Source organism: Rhinoderma darwinii, chromosome 1 (assembly GCF_050947455.1).
Source record: "Rhinoderma darwinii isolate aRhiDar2 chromosome 1, aRhiDar2.hap1, whole genome shotgun sequence".
Classification (NCBI taxonomy): domain Eukaryota; kingdom Metazoa; phylum Chordata; class Amphibia; order Anura; family Rhinodermatidae; genus Rhinoderma; species Rhinoderma darwinii.
In genome coordinates, this window is record NC_134687.1 from 665,390,870 (window position 1) to 665,410,609 (window position 19,740).

Here is a 19,740-nt window from a genome sequence, read left to right on the forward strand (position 1 = left end):
TATATATATATATATATATATATATATATATATATATATATATATAGTTAGCGCCTATAATACCCCTAGGGCAACATAATAACAATAAGACATAATCTATGATTTAAGAAATCCTATAAATACGTCTCATATTATTGTATACACAAGACAAAAAGTCCTCTAGACATATGTTAGTCCAAAATACAAATTTGTATTATTGTTCCTCAATGGGAATACCCCCCCCCCCAAAGATACCCATACAAGTACATACAAATTAAAACATACTTAAAAGCGGACAAAGACCAAGACAATCAAATCACCACCATGTCCCATATGTTATAATGATACATAGTATACAACAAGTATATAGTGACACCAGTAACGGGAAGAGTATAGAATCTCCAAGCTGATATCAGATCCTATTGTATCAGTCTCTCCATTATCTGGGTAAGAGTCTATCAAAATAGTTGTATAAACCACCATACATAATACTTAGCATAGTTGCATATCAATTACCTGTGGCTGACATGATGGCTATTGATAGTCTCAGAGAAAGCACCTTGACGCGCGTTTCGTACCCTTCATCAGGAGAAGGTGATAGTGTACAGAAGTGTGGTTTAAATACTATACCACTAGATCGGTGACCAATGGCGCATGACAGTTCATAGCGCCCTCCCACGTGTGTCTTCCGCGTCAGGAATGTTCCGTGAAGTGACAGGATCCCCCATCATCTGCACCTCCGCCCTCACTATGACAACTTCCGGTACAACGTGTGGAGGGTCAATCAAGCGCATGCGCACGTCACCCTATGTGTCAGGTCGTCTGGTGATATGATATACATCAGCCATTTAGACCATTTACAATATATTATAAGCGTGGTTTTAAATTGTTTATTATATCCATCAACAGCCATCAGTGCATCTTACAATTTCTTATACTCACTATGTCATGTGCAACAATCAATTAAATGAATTTAACAAATTAGCATGTCATAAATAATGTAGTATATAAAGCGACACCAAGTGGAGGCACGGCAGAGGGAGACCACCACCAGTGCCCAACATCGGCGGTGGAGATCCCCCACCCGGACCCCCACTCCAGATGCACCGCGAACCAGAGTTTCAAAATACATGCATCAACTAATCAGGACCCATTATTGGAGTGCATCATACTACCATGCCGCATGGCGCGCACCAACATCGGGAGAACGGATGGGGGAGACCACCCCAGCACCAAACACTAAGGGTGTGTGTCCCCCATCCAGACCACCGTGCCGCACACACCGCGCCCACTGACAGCACAGAACCCACGAATCAAAAAAGTGCATATATCCCTATACAGATGAATAGATATTATATATGTCTGGGGTGTACTCGGCGAAGGACACCACCCAAAAATGTACTTGGACGTGACAATCCACCAATCACACCACAGACACATTGTGTGAATACAGATCTGGTGCTCCATGCAAGGTGATTATTCTATATAAGACTGTAGATTCCATATTTATACAGATAATATTGTGAACAAATAACACCATAACATAATTATAATGTATTAATAATTAGTACCTCCACACCGGGAGCTAGATCGTGATAATAAAAAAAAAACAATAGAACCAAATATAATGAATAAAAATTAAGTGTAATAAAGGAATAAGAGTATGAGGAGCATGGACATATAGCCACACTCAACATACATATGTGCATAATATCTGTCGATTGGTCACCGGAACAGTCCGGAAGTAATTTCAGACCAGTCCGGCGAGCAAAGGACAGAAGTCATTTAAACAATGTGTTGATACATATAAATAATAGTAAATAATATATTTACTATGTACATAGTAACTCCCAAATTCAAAAATATTAATTAATACCAACGATCTCTACAAATACACCACATCACAATCTTTAACCCCTTAAGGATGCAGCCTAGTTTTGGCCTTAAGGCTCAGAGCCCATTTTTCAAATCTGACATATTTCACTTTATGTGGTAATAACGTTGGAATGCTTAAACCTACCCAAGCGATTCTGAGATTGTTTTCTCGTGACACATTGGGCTTCATGTTCGTGGTAAAATTTGGTCGATATATTCAGTGTTTATTGGTGAAAAATTGCAAAATGTAGAGAAAATTGTGAAAAAATAGAATTTTTCATAATTTAAATGCATCTGCTTGTAAAACAGACAGTTATACCACCCAAAATAGTTACTAGTTCACATTTCCCACATGTCTACTTTAGATTGGCATCGTTTTTTGAACATTCTTTTATTTTTCTTGGACGTTACAAGGCTTAGAACATAAACAGCAATTTCTCATATTTTTAAGAAAATTTTAAAAGCCTTTTTTTAAGGTACCTCTTGAGTTCTGAAGTGGCTTTGAGGGGCCTATGTATTAGAAACCCTGATAAAACACCCCATTTTAAAAACTAGACATTTTAACCCTTCAGGAATTTCACAGGAATTAAAGCAAAGTGGAGGAGAAATTTGCAAATTTCATTTTTCTTGCTGAATTTCAATTTTATTCATTTTTTTTTCTGTAACAAAGAAGCTTTTACCAGAGAAATACTACTAAATATGTATTGTCCAGATTCTGCAGTTTTTAGAAATGTCCCACATGTGGTTCTGGTGTTCTTGTGGACTAAAACACAAGCCCTAGAAGCAAAGAAGCACCTAGTGCATTTTGAGGCCTCTTTTTTATTAGAATATATTTTAGGCAGCATGCCAGGTTTGAAGAGGTGTTGAGGTGCCAAAACAGTAGGAATCCCCCAATAGTGACCCCATTTTGGAAACTATGCCCCTCAAGGAATTAATTTATGGTTGTTGTTACCATTTTGACCGCACAGTTTTTTCACAGCACGTATTTGAATTGGGCTGTGAAATGAAAAAAATGACATTTTTTCCAATAAAATGTCATTTGTGAACAAAATTTCTTATTTTCACAGGGAACAAAATACTCCATTTTGTTGCCCAATTTCTCCTGAGTGCAGCAATACCCCATTTGTGGCGATAAACTGCCGTTTGGGCCCATGGGAGGCCTCAGAAGGGAAGGAGCGCTGTGTGTTCTTTGGAGTACAGATTTTGCTGGTTTGGTTTTTGGGTGCCTTGTCGCATTTGCAGAGCCCCAGAGGTATCAAAGCAATGGAAACCCACCAGAAGTGACCCCATTTTGGAAACTACACCCCTCAAGGAATTCATTTATGGGTAATGTGACCATTTAGACCCCATAGTTTCTTCACAGAACTTATTTGAATTGGGCTGGGAATTAAAAAAAAATATATTTTTTCCAATAATATGTCATTTTAGCTAAAAAATTCTTATTTTCACAAGAAATAAAATACTCCATTTTGTTGCCCAATTTGTCCTGAGTGCGGCAATACCCCATTTGTGGTGATAAACTGCCGTTTGGGCCCATGGGAGGGCTCAAAAGCAAAGGAGCGCTATTTGTTCTTTGGAGTCCAGATTTTGCTGGATTGGTTTTCGGGTGCCATGTCGCATCTGCAGAGCCCCAGAGATATCAAAGCAATAGAAACCAACCACAAATGACCCCATTTTGGAAACTACACCCCTCAAGGAATTCATTTATTGGTGTTGTGACCATTTTGACCCCATAGTTTTTTCACAGAACTTATTTGAATTGGGCTGGGAATGAAAACAATTTTTTTTTTTCAAATAATATGTAGTTTTGCCTGAAAATTTCTTATTTTCACAAGAAACAAAATACCCCACTTTGTTGCCCAATTTGTCCTGAGTGCAGCAATACCCCATTTGTGGTGATAAACTGCCGTTTGGGCCCATGGGAGGGCTCAGAAGGAAAGGACCACCATTTGGCCTACTGGGGATTTTCTAGTGCAAAGTCATGTATGCAGAAGCACCTGAGGTACCAGTACAGTTGAAACCCGCAAGAAGTGACCCCGTTTTAAAAACTACACCCTTAAGGCATTCATCTAGAGGTGTAGTGAGCATTTTGACCGGAGACCTACACCCCATAAACTGTAATGTGGGTTCTCCCGGGTATGGCAATACCCTACATGTGGCTGTTATCAGCTGCCTAGGCACACAGCAGGGCTCAGAGGGGAAAGATGAGGGGGTATAAGCTGTGCGGAGTGCATCAGGGTAAGTAAAATTGGGGTAAATTATAAACCAAGGGATGTATGATAAATTTTAAAACACTCTTTCATACAGAGCTCTGGTTATTCGGGACACGTGTCATATTGATATATTGTGTCATCCCTTATCGCCCTCTTATAGCAGACTTTGCACCTCTTTTGAATTTTTGCCTTCTTGCCAGTTTGGGGAACTTCTCCTGGAAAGTGTTGCCGCCCTGGTACGATGCGTGTGGCCTCGCTTCCAGAAGTACTGGGTGCCCCTCCTTCTTGGTCCCTAAAGATTAGGTTCTTGATAATTACCTCTTCAAATTCTAGGAAAGTTCCCGTCTGGCCTGCACATCGACGTAGCACGTACGCATTGTACAAAGCCATCTGTATGATGTGCCCGGCCAGCTTTTATACCACACCGCATGGCGCTGTAGGGCTTCAGGATTTGATCTGACAAGTCCATCCCTCCAATGTACCTATTGTAGTCCAGGATGCAGTCTGGTTTGGGGGTGGCCTTTCCTTCATATATCCTAAACCTGTAGGTATACCCTGATGCGTTCTCGCACAGCTTATACATCTTCACGCCATACCTTGCCCTCTTACCTGGCAGGAACTCGCGGAATTGAACCATCCCTTTAAAATGTACCAGGGACTCATCAATAGAAATACACTTCTCGGGGGTGTATGCTTGGGAAAACCGGGCACTGAAACGGTCTAATAGGGGGTCTCCGTTTATACAAACGGTCAAAACTGGGGTCATCTCGGGGTGGGCACGGCTTATTATCAGTGTAATGTAAGAAGCGAAGTATTGCCTCATTTCTTTATTTTTTTAGGTAACAGTTCAGTTCTGAAGTTGCTTTGAGGGGCCCATATATTAGAAACCCCTATCAAACACCCCATTTTAGAAACTAGACCCCTCAAAGTATTCACAGCAGCATTTAGAAAGTTTATGAACCCTTTAGGTGCTTCACAGAAATTTAGAGCAAAGTAGAGGTGAAATTGAAAAAAATTTTTTTGTCAGAAAATCATCTTTCTACCATTTTTTTTATAACACAAAAGGATTTATCAGAGAAACGCAACTTAATATTTATTGCCCAGATTCTGCAGTTTAGAGAAATATCCCACATGTGGCCCTAGTGTGATAATGGACTGAAGCACCGGCCTCCGAAGCAAAGGAGCACCCAGTGGATTTTGAGGCCTCTTTTTTTATTAGGCACCATGTCCGGTTTGAAGAGGTCTTGTGGTGCCAAAACTGTGGAAACCCCCCAAAAGTGACCCCAATTTGGAAACTAGACCCCTTGAGGAATCCATTGTAGTTTTCTTGGGGTGCATGCGGCTTTTAGATCAGTTTTTATTCTATTTTTAGGTGGCGTGGTGACTAAAAAACAGCAATTCTACTATTGTTTTTTTATTCTATTTTTTTTACAGCGTTCACTGTGCGCTATAAATGACATTCACTTTATTCTGCGGGGCGATACGATTACGGCGATACCAGATGTTTATAGCTTTTTTTATGTCTTATGGCGTTTGCACAATAAAATACGTTTGGTAAAAAATCATTCACTTTTTGTGTTACCTTATTCTAAGCGCCAGAACTTTTTTATTTTTCAATCAATAAAGCCGTGCGAGGACTTATTTTTTGCGTAACGAACTGTAGTTTCGATCAGTACCATTTTTCGGTACATGCGACTTTTTGATCTATTTTTATTCCATTTTTTGGGAGGTGAAGTGACCAAACAATTGTGATTGTGGTACTGTTTATTATTATTTTCTTTTACGGCGTTCACCGTGCGGGATAAATAACAAAATCATTTTGTAGTTCAGGCCGTTACAGACGCGGCGATACCAATTATGTATAGTTTATTTGTTTGTTTATATATTTTTATTAATAATAAATGACTGATAAGGTAAAAAGGGGGATTTTTACTTTTAATAGTTTTCAAACTTTTATTTTCTTATTTTTACACATCTTTTTTTAACTTTTTTTTTACTTTATTACTTTGTCCCACTAGGGGACTTGAGGGCAGGAGGCCCTGATCGCTATTCTAATACACTGCACTACATGCGTAGTGCAGTGTATTAGAACTGTCAGCTACTCACTGACAGCAAGCATAGTGGGTCCTGACGTTGTCAGGACCCACTAGGCTTCCGTCTATGGCATAGCCGGACGCCATTGTTTGGTGTCCGGTTGCCATAGTCACCATCGCCGGCCGCTATCGTGTAGCAGGCCGGCGATGGCAGCTTAACCCCTAAAAAGCCGTGATCTCTATAGAACGCGGCTTTTAAGGGGTTAATCAGCGGGGACACAGCGATCGGTCCCCGCTGTAGGAGCTGCTGAACAAGACAGCAGCTGTCACAGCTCCTGTATGTGTCGGGAGGACGGCCGAAACGGACGTTACTCCCGAGACGTACTATTAGGTCATGGAGCGCGAACGATACAGCTGCCATGACCTAATAGTACGTCCAGGAGCGGGAAGGGGTTAAGAGTATCTCTACATATAGAGATACATATATTTAACTAGACAGTGATCAGTAGAGAACCTGCACATACTTGTATTCCATTACTCAATAGTAATTATACAATAAATATCACATTAGACAGTGAACAGTAGAGAACATGCACTTATTTGTATTCCTGTATTCACATCTAACTATACAATAAATATCACATAAGACAGTGATCAGTAGAGAACATGCACATACTTGTATTCCATTACTCAATAGTAATTATACAATAAATATCACATTAGACAGTGAACAGTAGAGAACATGCACTTATTTGTATTCCTGTACTCACATCTAACTATACAATAAATATCACATTAGACAATGATCAGTAGAGAACAAGCACATCTTTTTATTTCTGTACTCATCTCTAACTATAAAATAAATAACACATAAGACAGTAATCATTAGAGAACATGCACATAACGTAATCCCGTACTCAATACTAACTATACAATATTTATCACATAAGACAGTGATCATTAGAGAACATGAACATCCTTATATTCCTGTACTCATATCTCAATATACAATACATTTCACATTAGACAGTGATCAGTAGAGAACATACACAAACTTGTATTCCGGTACTCAATACTAAATATACAATAAATATCAAATAAGACAGTGACCAGTAGTGAACATACACATATTGTATTCCCCTACTAACATTTAACTAGAGAGTGATCAGTAGAGAACATACACATACTTGTATTCCAGTACTCAATACTAACTATACAATAAATATCACATTAGACATTGATCAGTAGAGAACATGCACTTATTTGTATTCCTGTACCCACATCTGACTAAACCATAAATATTACATAAGACAGTGATAAGTAGAAAACATACACATACTTGTATTCCTGTACTCACATCTAACTATAAAATAAATATCACATAAGACGGATCAGTAGAGAACATGCACATACTTGTATTCCCGTACTCAAAACTAACTATACAATAATTAACACATAAGACAGTGATCATTAGAGATTATGAACATACTTTTATTCCTGTACTCACATCTTAATATACAATAAATATCACATTAGACAGTGATCAGTAGAGAACATACACATACTTGTATTCCTGTACTCAATACTAACTATGCAATAAATATCACATAAGGCAATGATCAGTACAGAACATGCTCATGCCTTTGCTCCTGCGCTCACATCTAACTATACAATAAATATCACATAAGACAGTGATCAGTAGAAAACATGCACATAATTGTATTCCGGTACTCACATCTAACTATACAATAAATATCATATAAGACAGTGAATAGTAGAGAACATACACATACTTCTATTCCTGTACTCACATCTAACTATACAATAAGTATCACATAATACAGTGATCAGTAGAGAACATACACATACTTGGAGTCCCCTACTCACATTCAACTAGAAAGTAATCAGTAGATAACAACTTGTATTCCTTTACTCACATCTTAATATACAATAAATATGGCTTTACAGTGAGGGGGTAGAGAAAGTACATTGATGTTTGATGGTTACAGGATGAACGTTCTGAAGCACTGAAACCAGCAGCTCTATTATTAACTGCCAGGTTCACTCATGGATCTCAGGCGATAGAAGATATCGAGGCACTCACCGGACTTGCAACAAATTTTCTTTATTCAGAGATCTTGGTCAGGATGTGGAATCAGCCTACGGCCGACATGCGTGCACGCTTTCCCAGGGCCTTGAGAAAGCGTGTACGCACGTGAAATGGCCGTAGGCTAATTCCACATTCTGACTAAGATCTCTGAATAAAGATAATTTGTTGCAAGTCCGGTGAGCGTCTGTAAAACAAGTGCAGTATCAATTTCACTGTTTTTTCACAGATCCATCTGAAAACAGATTTGACACTGTATTATCACACGAGAAAGCTATTTAAATCCCCTGAGCACACATAGCACCCAGAGTGCATGTTTCCTGTGAGGGCTCAGAATACTGCTGTGAGTGCTCAGAATACTGCTGTGAGTGTACCTCATCAGTAATTTATCAGTGTGTACAGTTTTTAATTACCTTTATGTGCTATTTTACTGTGAGCTCTATGTGGGAAATGGGAATTGTGTGGAAAAGGTAAATATCCTGAAGGGGGTGCAGAACCTCCTGGAGAGAATGCTCCACATTCTACTGAATAATGGGGGGGACCATCACTTTTACTGGTTGCATCACTCAGTTCTATTTTTTCAGTTCTTCAGAACTGTTTGAGTATTTTCTTCTCACAGTGAAGTCTTATGACAGATATGTGACCATCTGTAATCCCCTCTGTTACACCTAGATAATAACAAATGCATTGTGTGTGAAAACTGGTCGTCATCTGCTGGTTGTTGGGTTTTTCCTGTGCGTTTGTTAACACTGTAATGATATTGACATTAACTTTTTGTGGACCAAATACAATTGACCATTTTTTCTGTGACCTTGTCCCCTTGCTGGAAATTGCTTGTTCTGATACCTTCATGGTCCATCTTGAAGTCTCCTTACTGGGTATACCTGCAGTCATCATGCCGACCATAATAATCATTGCATCTTATGTTAAAATTGCCTCTGTCATCTTAAAGATTTCATCCAGTACTGGTAGACAGAAAGCCTTTTCCACCTGTAGCTCCCACGTCACTGTGGTCTCCATATTTTACTGCTCTCTATTTACTGTGTACAGTGGCGTAACTACCGCTATAGCAGCCGTAGCGGCTGCTACGGGGCCCGCAGCATGAGGGGGCCCGTGCCACCCGCCGGCACGGGCCTCCCCCCCATGGCCGGAGGCTCCACTAGTAGCTGCTATGGCTGCTACAGCGCAACCAGTGGCATAGATATAGGGGTCGCAGCGGTCGCAATTGCGACCGGGCCCAGAAGCCAGGGGGCCCACAGCCCCCCACACCACATCAATGAATAGTTACTATAGTAACTGGGGCCTATGTAATAAACTACACGGGACCCTGTTACTATAGTAACTGACCGTACTTACCCTCTTCTTCCTGGAGCGCATCAGAGGTTCTGACGTCAGAGCGCAGCGCATAACGTCACGATACTATGCGCTGCGCACAGCATCCCGACACTTCATGGAGTAAGGACCTGCGGCTGAAGAGGAGGTAAGTTCAATTTTAGTTTCTTGGTGGTGGGTTGGGGTCAGACACCCGGGACCCCCACCAATTAACTGTTTTGAAGGGGTTGCAGCCGCTCGTACGAGTGCTACTTCCTTCATTCCGGTCACTTTCTCACACTGAATTAGCCGACACGGACGTGTCAGTGATTCACAGTGTGAGCAGGTGAGGGAAATGAAGGGGAAGCAGCACTCGTACGAGTGGCTGCAACCCCTTCAAAACAGCTAATTGGCGGGAGTCCCGGGTGTCTGACCCCAACCCATCAGCTATTGATGGCCTATACTGAAGATAAGCCATCTATGTTTAGGGACTGGACAGCCTTTAAAGCCTACCTATGGCTTAGATACAGGGCCCCAGCTTATACTGCATAAGAATACTGTCTGCTGCACCCTGTATCTAACCCTACATTAGGCTTAGATACAGGGTCCAACAAACAGTATCACACATGCACATGGACCCTGTATCTAGGGCCCTGTATCTAAGGCCCTGTTCACATCACCGCTGCCCTTCCGTTGAGGGGTTCTGTCTGGTTAACCCCATTAACGTAAAGGCAAACAGAAACATTAGCTTCCGTTTGCATCACCATTGATCTTGTTTCCGTTTGTCACCATTGTGAACGGGTTCCGTTATTTTGGCAGAATCAATAGTGCAGTCGATAATGCAAAACAACGGAACCCTGTCACAACGGTGACAAACGGAAATCTTTAGCAACGTTTCCGTCACCATTGAGAACAATGGTGAGGGAAACTGAAGCGGAGGTTTCAGTTTGCCTTTCTGTTGAGGGGTTAACCCGACGGAACCCATCAACGGAAGGGCAGCGGTGATGTGTACAGGCCCTTACTAATGTTTTTTTTTGTGTTTTTTTACAGGTTCGGTCGTTGGACTACATCAGATTCAAGGACTACTTCAATGACGGCTTTTTTATTCTCAAAAAATTGGTTAATGAGGGTTGTGTGTGGGTGTTTTATTTCAATAAATCTATTTTTTTCTATGTCTTTGTATTTTTTTTTTAACTTTATCGCTGCCAACTTACTAATGGCCGCTGACAGATTGACAGCATCCATTACTAAGGTGGGGCTTAGTGTTAGCCGGTGAAAAGGCTAACACTAACCCCCATTATGACCCTGGTACCCACCGCCACCAGGGCTGCCAGGAAGAGCCGGGTACGATCCAGTACCCGACCATCTGTAGTGATGGTCGGATACTGGGGTGACCGCAGGCTGGTATTATTAGGCTGGGAAAGGCCAAAAACAGTGGCCCTTCCCACCCTGGTAATGCTAGCCTTCTGATGCTGTGTTGCATCTGGCTGATTATGAAAAATAGGGGCGACCCCATGTAATTTTTTTTATAAGTAATTGGACAGCACGATGTTGGGTTCCCCCATTTTTATAACCAGCCAGATACAACATAGCAACAGCAGGCTAGCATTACCAGGGTGGGAAGGGCCACTGTTTTTGGCCTTTCCCAGCCTAATAATACCAGACTGTGGCCGCCCCAGTGCCCCTCTGTCACTACAGATGGTCGGGTACTAGATCATACCCGGCTCTTCCTGGTGGCGCTGGGTACCAGGGTAATAATGGGGAATAGTATTAACCTCTTCATGTCTAACATTAAGTCGTCCCCCCCCTTAGTAATGGGCGTTGTGAATCAGCCAGTGAAAATTACTAGGGTGGTAGTTATAAAGTTTAAACAAATACAAAGACATAGATAAAATATTTTATTGAAATAAAATTCCACACAGCCCTCGTTAACCATTTTATTGAGAATAAAATATAAAGCAGTTATCAAAGTCGTCCTCGAATCTGAAGTAGTCCAACAACCGAACTTGTAAAAAAAACAAAAACACACAAAAATAATTATTCTCACGTCAAAAAGGAAAATAAATATTATTCTTACCTTTCCTGGGTCCAGCGCTGTTGCTACAATGTCAGCGAGCTGGGCCCTATATCTAATCCAATCATGTGTGATACTGTCTGCTGAGCCACTGTATCTAATCCTATCATGTGTGATACTGTCTGCTGAGCCACTGTATATAATCCTATCATGTGTGATACTGTCTGTTGGGCCCTATATCTAATCCAATCATGTGTTATACTGTCTGCTGAGCCACTGTATCTAAATCCTATGATGTGTGATACTGTCTGTTGAGTCACTATATCTATTCCTATCATGTGTGATATTTTCTGCTGGGCCCTATATCTCATCCTATCATGTGTGATACTGTCTGCTGGGCCCTATATCTAATCCTATCATGTGTGATACTGTTTGTTGAGCCACTGTATCTAATCCTATAATGTGTGCTACTGTCTGCTAAACCAATGTATCTAATCTTATCCATAGCTTTAGGGTAGTAGTGCTATAGATATGCTGTCTCATATACACCGTGTTCCAAATTATTATGCACATTGGATTTAAGTGTCATAAACATTTAATTATTAGTTTTTCAATTAAACTCATGGATGGTCTTGTGTCTTAGTGCTCTTTGTATCATTGTAATCAATCTCAGACACCTGTGATAATTAGTTTGTCAGGTGTGCCCAATCAAAGGAAAACTACTTAAGAAGGACGATCCACATTATTAAGCAGGCCACAGGTTTCAAGCAATATGGGATAGAAAAAGGATCTCTCTGCTGCTGAAAAGCGTGAAATAGCGCAATACCTTGGACAAGGTATGAAAACATTGGATATTTCAAGAAAACTTAAGCGTGATCATCGTACTGTGAAAAGATTTGTGGCTGATTCAGAGCACAGACGGGTTCGTTCAGATAAAGGCATAATGAGGAAGGTTTCTGCCAGACAAATTAATAGGATTAGGAGAGCAGCTGCTCAAATGCCATTGCAAAGCAGCAAACAGGTATTTGAAGCCGCTGGTGCTTCTGGAGTCCCGCGAACCTCAAGGTGTAGGATCCTCCAGAGGTTTGCAAGTTTGCATAAAGCTATTATTCGGCCACCGCTAAACAATGCTCACAAGCAGAAACGGTTGCAGTGGGCTCAGAAATACATGAAGACTAATTTTCAAGCCGTGTTGTTTACTGATGAGTGCCGTGCAACCCCGGATGGTCCACATGGATGGAGTAGTGGATGGTTGGTGAATGGCCACCATGTCCCAACAAGGCTGCGACGTCAGCAAGGAGGTGGCGGAGTCATGTTTTGGGCTGGAATCATGGGGAGAGAGCTGGTAGGCCCCTTTAGGGTCCCTGACGGTGTGAAAATAACCTCTGCAAAGTACATAGAGTTTATGACTGACCACTTTCTTCCGTGGTACAAAATTATCTTCATGCATGACAATGCAACATCTCATGCTGCAAAGAAAGCCTCTGTGTCATTGGCAGCTATGGGCATAAAAGGAGAGAAACTCATGGTGTGGCCCCCATGTTCCCCTGACCTCAACCCTATTGAGAACCTTTGGAGCATCCTCAAGCAAAATATCTAAGAGGGTGGGAGGCAGTTCACATCAAAACAGAAGCTCTGGGAGGCAATTCTGACATCCTGCAAAGATATTCAAGCAGAAACTGTCCAAATACTCACAAATTCAATGGATGCAAGAATTGTGAAGGTGATATCAAAGAAGGGGTCCTATGTTAACATGTAACTTGGCCTGGTAAGTTTTTTTTGATTGAAAGAGATTTTGATTTCTGTAAATATGACCTCCTGATGCTGCAAATTCAACAAATTACCATTTTAGTTCTCTTTACAACCTGTAAAATGTTTTGATCTCTGTTGTGCATAATAATTTGAAACAGTGCATTTTTTGTTTTTTACTTCTAAAAAAAGTCTGTTATCATTAGGAGATTTGGTCAATAAAATTCGCATTATACTCCAATGGTTGATGGCTTGAAGATTAGACTGTCATTTGCATCGACTATTTAGGAAAATCAGCGAAAAATAACATTTGCATAATAATTTGGAATGCGGTGTGTGTATATATATATATATATATATATATATATATATATATATATATATATATATATATACATATATACAAAAAGAAAATTCAGCAGCACTCCAATGATCAAGGTGAAAAAAAAGTGACATTTATTGTGCCAACATGCCAATGCAACGTTTCCGTCCCACCATGGGACCTTTATCAAGCATAGTGATACATACATATTCAGTGATTTATATAGTGTGTATCCAATCAGTATCGTCAATCTCATTAAAATAATGAAGTACAGTGAAGTTTACCGCTCAGACGGCACTGGTAACAGTCCAATATCATTCAGTATAGACACTCTCTCCCAGAAAAATGCAGTGGACAGTCCGCAATCCAATGAGGGTGTGGATGGTAATTCTTATCCTTGTAGTTCCACCAAGCTCCTTATCGTCTCCCTCCACATTCAAAGAACTCCTGGTAGGAAAAGGATCTTATGTCTCTAATAGATGGAAAAAGGAAGACACATAGTGCAACACCCTCTGAAAAAGATTGCTCCACGCCAAGTTTAATCCATACTCACAGAAGTAACAAGAAATAAAAGCATCAAGGTAAGTAAAAATCTTTAAAATTTCTAGGCGGCACGCCAAACACTCTCGCCCGACCCTGGGTTTCGCCCTTCCGGCTTCCTACTGTTACCAGTGCCGTCTGAGCGGTAAACTTCACTGTACTTTATATATGCTATTTAGGGTATTTGTTGGATCATACCCAATTTAGTTTTGCCTGCTCCGGTCTGAGAGAGATTTTGTGGGTATTTGAGCCAAGAGAAACCACCATTATATCATTAAAATAATGAGGTTGATATATACATCTCAAAACAACGTGATACAAACAATGAAAGAGTATCGAAGTGACATAAATCGATACATATAGTGAAAACAATAAGTTGATGTTAAAAGCAACATAAAACATACATTTTTCATGCAAGAAAATACATAATTCCATAAATCACAATATTCACCAGCTGGGTGAAAATCGGAGACTGCACGACCACTTAGCCAATCAGAAAGCAGGTATTGTTGTTAGACGTATGACACTTGTCATTCACAGCCCGTATCTGTCCGGCTCCACTGCGCATGCGTCGGATCAGTCCGGACCGGATATGATGTCTCGCTTTAGTAACTAGGATACCGATCGTTAGTAAACAGAGTCCTCTCAGCATTCAGTTATATGTGGTCGATCAGTATAACCCGGAGATGACATATCGCTCCGAGAGTTGAACATATCGATCGCCAAAAACGATTGTATATAATACAGATAGGAAATATAAATCAAATAAGAAAATTGCTCATCCTGTCTTTACACAGCACCTACAGGGTAAATATACCCAAATGTTATACCTGCATGGAAATAGGCAGTTTACCGCACATCATAATTAGAATGTCAAAAGATTATTCATGGTAATATATAAGTAAATAAACCAGTAGAGTCCACACGAGGAAGATGGGATCCCGATCACATTCCATGTACGGCGGTCTCCGTCATTCAGGTTCGTGGAAAGAAACGCACACAACATCGTGTACGCGGTCCCAACCATATCGCCTATAACTCGTGTAACGGACTCACAGTGTTTTAAAATAATAAAAAGAAAAAAGAAAAAAGAAAGGAGAGATGTGCCGTAAATAAAACCCAGCCATGGAAAAAAGAAGAGACTAATAAGATATCAAATATGCTGAGTAACAGACACATTGAGCAAGAGAACAATTCAACCATCTTTCCATCGCAAATATAGCTTATATTGGTTTATCGTAATATCAATACAGATGATCTGAAGTGCATGAGTTGATCCATAACCACGACCTCACCATCAAACCCGCTGACAAAGGGGGTGCGGTCGTGGTTATTGATACCGTAACATATATGTCAGAAGCTCATAGACAATTGAGTGACACAGAGATTTACAAACTGTTAAAAACTGACCCCAGGTGTGATATTGAGAAGAAGATTAAAAATTTCTTGACATCAGCATTTGATGAGGGTATTATCGATTCTGCGTTATATACCTTCTTGCTTATAGATTATCCAAATACTCCTTGTCTTTATTTACTTCCCAAGATTCACAAGGGATTAGTGAATCCGCCAGGTCGCCCGATTGTATCCGGCAGGGGTTCCCTTTTAAATAATATCTCTATTTTTGTTGACAAGGCACTGAGACAATTTGCAACAGATACTAAGTCCTATATTAGGGACACCACAGAATTTCCTGCAGAAATTAAAACAGACAAGACCCCCAGCAGGAGCCCTGTTGGTGTCTTTCGATGTTGTCTCCCTCTATACCTCTATAGGACATGATAGAGGTATTGAGGCAGTGAGACGGAGACTTATGGATTCTGATTATGATATCCCGTGCAGGGAATTCATTATGTCTCTCCTAGAACTTATTTTGACCAATAATAACTTCATGTTCGATGAGAAATTTTACATTCAATTAAAGGGGACGGCGATGGGGTCTTACATGGCCCCTACCTACGCCAATATTTTCATGGACATGATGGAGGAGACATGCGTCTATGTGTCCCACCACTTCACTCATGTACTGGGGTGGTGGAGATACATAGACGATGTCTTCCTCATCTGGACTGATACTGTAACAAACGTGGAGTCTTTTCATCAGTTCCTTAATCAGATTGATCACAATATCCGGTTTACTATGACCTATTCCAATGAGATGGTACAATTTTTGGATGTCAATGTAATACTGAGGGACAATGTCCTGACCACTAGGTTATATACGAAAGATACAGATCGTAATACCCTTTTACAATTTGAGAGTTGTCATCTTTGCCATTTAGTCAGATGATGAGAGCAAAACGGATTGTGGATGATCCGAATGATTTAGACACGTCCTTAGACCTCATGATTTCTAATTTTGCACAAAGGGGATACCCTAAACATTTATTATATACTCACAAAATGAAGATTAAGAGTATTCCGAGGGAAACATTGACTAAGCCGTGTAAACACATTAAAAGTAAAAGGATACCATTCATATCCACATATAATGTGTTAAGTGGCAGTGTATCCAGCATTTTGAATAGACATTGGCCTATCATCAAAAATAGTTATAACCATATCTGTGAACTAAACAACCCGCCTTTAATGTCCTATCGTAGATCTAAGAATCTACGTGATAATCTTGTTAAAACCAGAGTTGGTGAACAACAGCTAAAAGGGACACAAGCGTTGTTAAAGTCTTTAAGACCAGGGAATTTCCCATGCCATAGATGCATTAATTGTAATCTTATGCAGAGGGGGAATACTTTTGATCATCCTGTGACACATAAGATATTTAAGATTAAACATCATGTAACCTGTGATACAGACTGGGTTATTTATGTACTTTGGTGCCCCTGCCACTTACTGTATGTAGGAGAAACTACATGTGATTTTAAAACGAGGTTAAATAACCATCGGTACTCAATAAGAAAAAAGAAATGTGACTTACCTGTTGCAAAGCATTTCACTGATCATGGTCATACTGAAAAGGATCTTAAATTTATGATCCTTGACCATATTCCTTTATCCTATAAGGGTGGTGATCGACATAGGGAACTACACAAATGTGAACTTAAATGGATTTTCCTATTGAATTCTTTGCGACCTAATGGTCTTAACGTTGAATTTAATGTATCCAGAGTTGCTCCCTGAGATTGTTACCTTCCGTTGTGTTTTGACTTCTGGTTCTGTCCTCCTCTTTAAATAAAAAATGTGTGATACATGAACCTTTGACATATTTTTAACAAAAAATTCTTCTATTATAGATAAACATGGGACTGCAGGACCACTTCAGATCATCTGTATTGATATTACGATAAACCAATATAAGCTATATTTGTGATGGAAAGATGGTTGAATTGTTCTCTTGCTCAATGTGTCTGTTACTCAGCATATTTGATATCTTATTAGTCTCTCCTTTTTTCCATGGCTGGGTTGTATTTACGGCACTTCTCTCCTTTCTTTTTTCTTTTTATTATTTTAAAACACTGTGAGTCCGTTACACGAGTTATAGGCGATATGGTTGGGACCGCGTACACGATGTTGTGTGCGTTTCTTTCCACGAACCTGAATGACGGAGACGGCCGTACACAGAATGTGATCGGGATCCCGTCTTCCTCGTGTGGACTCTACTGGTTTATTTACTTATATATTACCATGAATAATCTTTTGACATTCTAATTATGATGTGCGGTAAACTGCCTATTTCCATGCAGGTATAACATTTGGGTATATTTACCCTGTAGGTGCTGTGTAAAGACAGGATGAGCAATTTTCTTATTTGATTTATATTTCCTATCTGTATTATATACAATCGTTTTTGGCGATCGATATGTTCAACTCTCGGAGCGATATGTCATCTCCGGGTTATACTGATCGACCACATATAACTGAATGCTGAGAGGACTCTGTTTACTAACGATCGGTATCCTAGTTACTAAAGCGAGACGTCATATCCGGTCCGGACTGATCCGACGCATGCGCAGTGGAGCCGGACAGATACGGGCTGTGAATGACAAGTGTCATACGTCTAACAACAATACCTGCTTTCTGATTGGCTAAGTGGTCGTGCAGTCTCCGATTTTCACCCAGCTGGTGAATATTGTGATTTATGGAATTATGTATTTTCTTGCATGAAAAATGTATGTTTTATGTTGCTTTTAACATCAACTTATTGTTTTCACTATATTTATCGATTTATGTCACTTCGATACTTTTTCATTGTTTGTATCACGTTGTTTTGAGATGTATATATCAACCTCATTATTTTAATGAGATTGACGATACTGATTGGATACACACTATATAAATCACTGAATATGTATGTATCACTATGCTTGAGAAAAACAAGACCAAATACATATAGGTTGGCAGAGAAATAGAACAACAATTTGCTATTAAATTGTCACATGACTAAAACTTGAATGAGGCCACTTCATTTCATTAGGTTCACATTATCAGTACTTGACAGGACACTCTTTCCCCTTAGAACAGCCTGAATTCTTAGTGGAATTATTAGACTGTCTGTAACAATATTAAGTTAAGATTGTGTATGTCTCATTAGTATTTAAACAGCCAAATGTGTTGGCAAAGAACAGGCTTCATTGCCAGACAAGGTTCTGCTTTTCAAAAAAAATAATTTTATTAAGTTAAGCTTTATGTAATAAATTAATAGTGGAGGACTGAGTGTAGACCAGAATCGTGGACTGTCATGGATTTATTTTAAAGTGTTATACAAAGTGTTATAAGGCTGGAATAGAGTCAAAAGTCATGGCTTAAACGTCTTCCTGCTTGATCCATTTCTGACTTTGGCTCAAAACACTGCATGTGTGTTTCCAGCCTAATACGAATGTTATAAGTTTGTTCATTTTTCTATTGTGAAACAAAATCAAAAAGTTTTTTTTAATCCTAACAGAAAATCCCAGTAAAATCTCTGAGGGAAACTTCAGGTTATTGCTAAATTATAAAGTAGAAGATGAAGATATCATGCAGCAGTCTTCAGGAGAAAACCTCATTACCCTTAATGTACATCCAGGACTTCACAGTAAAGACCTATCATATAATTTCACTAATCATGAGGAACCTTCTTCTAGCCAATCACAGATTGTTACCACAAGTACAGCTCCGAAAGGGGGTAAAAGGTTTCAATGTTGTAAACAGTTCACAAAAATCTCAGGTCTTTTAACAAACAGAAGAATTCACACAGGAGAGAAGCCATATTCCTGTTCAGATTGTGGGAAATGTTTTACATATAAATCATATCTTGTTGCACATGAGAGAAGCCACACAGGAGAGAAGCCGTATTCATGTTCAGAATGTGGGAAATGTTTTACACACAAATCACATCTTGTTACACATAAGAGAAATCACACCGGGGAGCAGCCGTATTCATGTTCAGAATGTGGGAAATGTTTTACAAAAAAATCTAATCTTTTTATACATGAGAGAAGTCACACAGGAGAGAAGCCGTATTTATGTTCAGAATGTGGGAATTGTTTTACTCATAAATCAAATCTTGTTACACATAAGAGAATTCACACAGGAGAGAAGCCGTATTCATGTTCAGAATGTGGGAAATGTTTTACAGATAGATCAAGTCTTGCTAAACATGA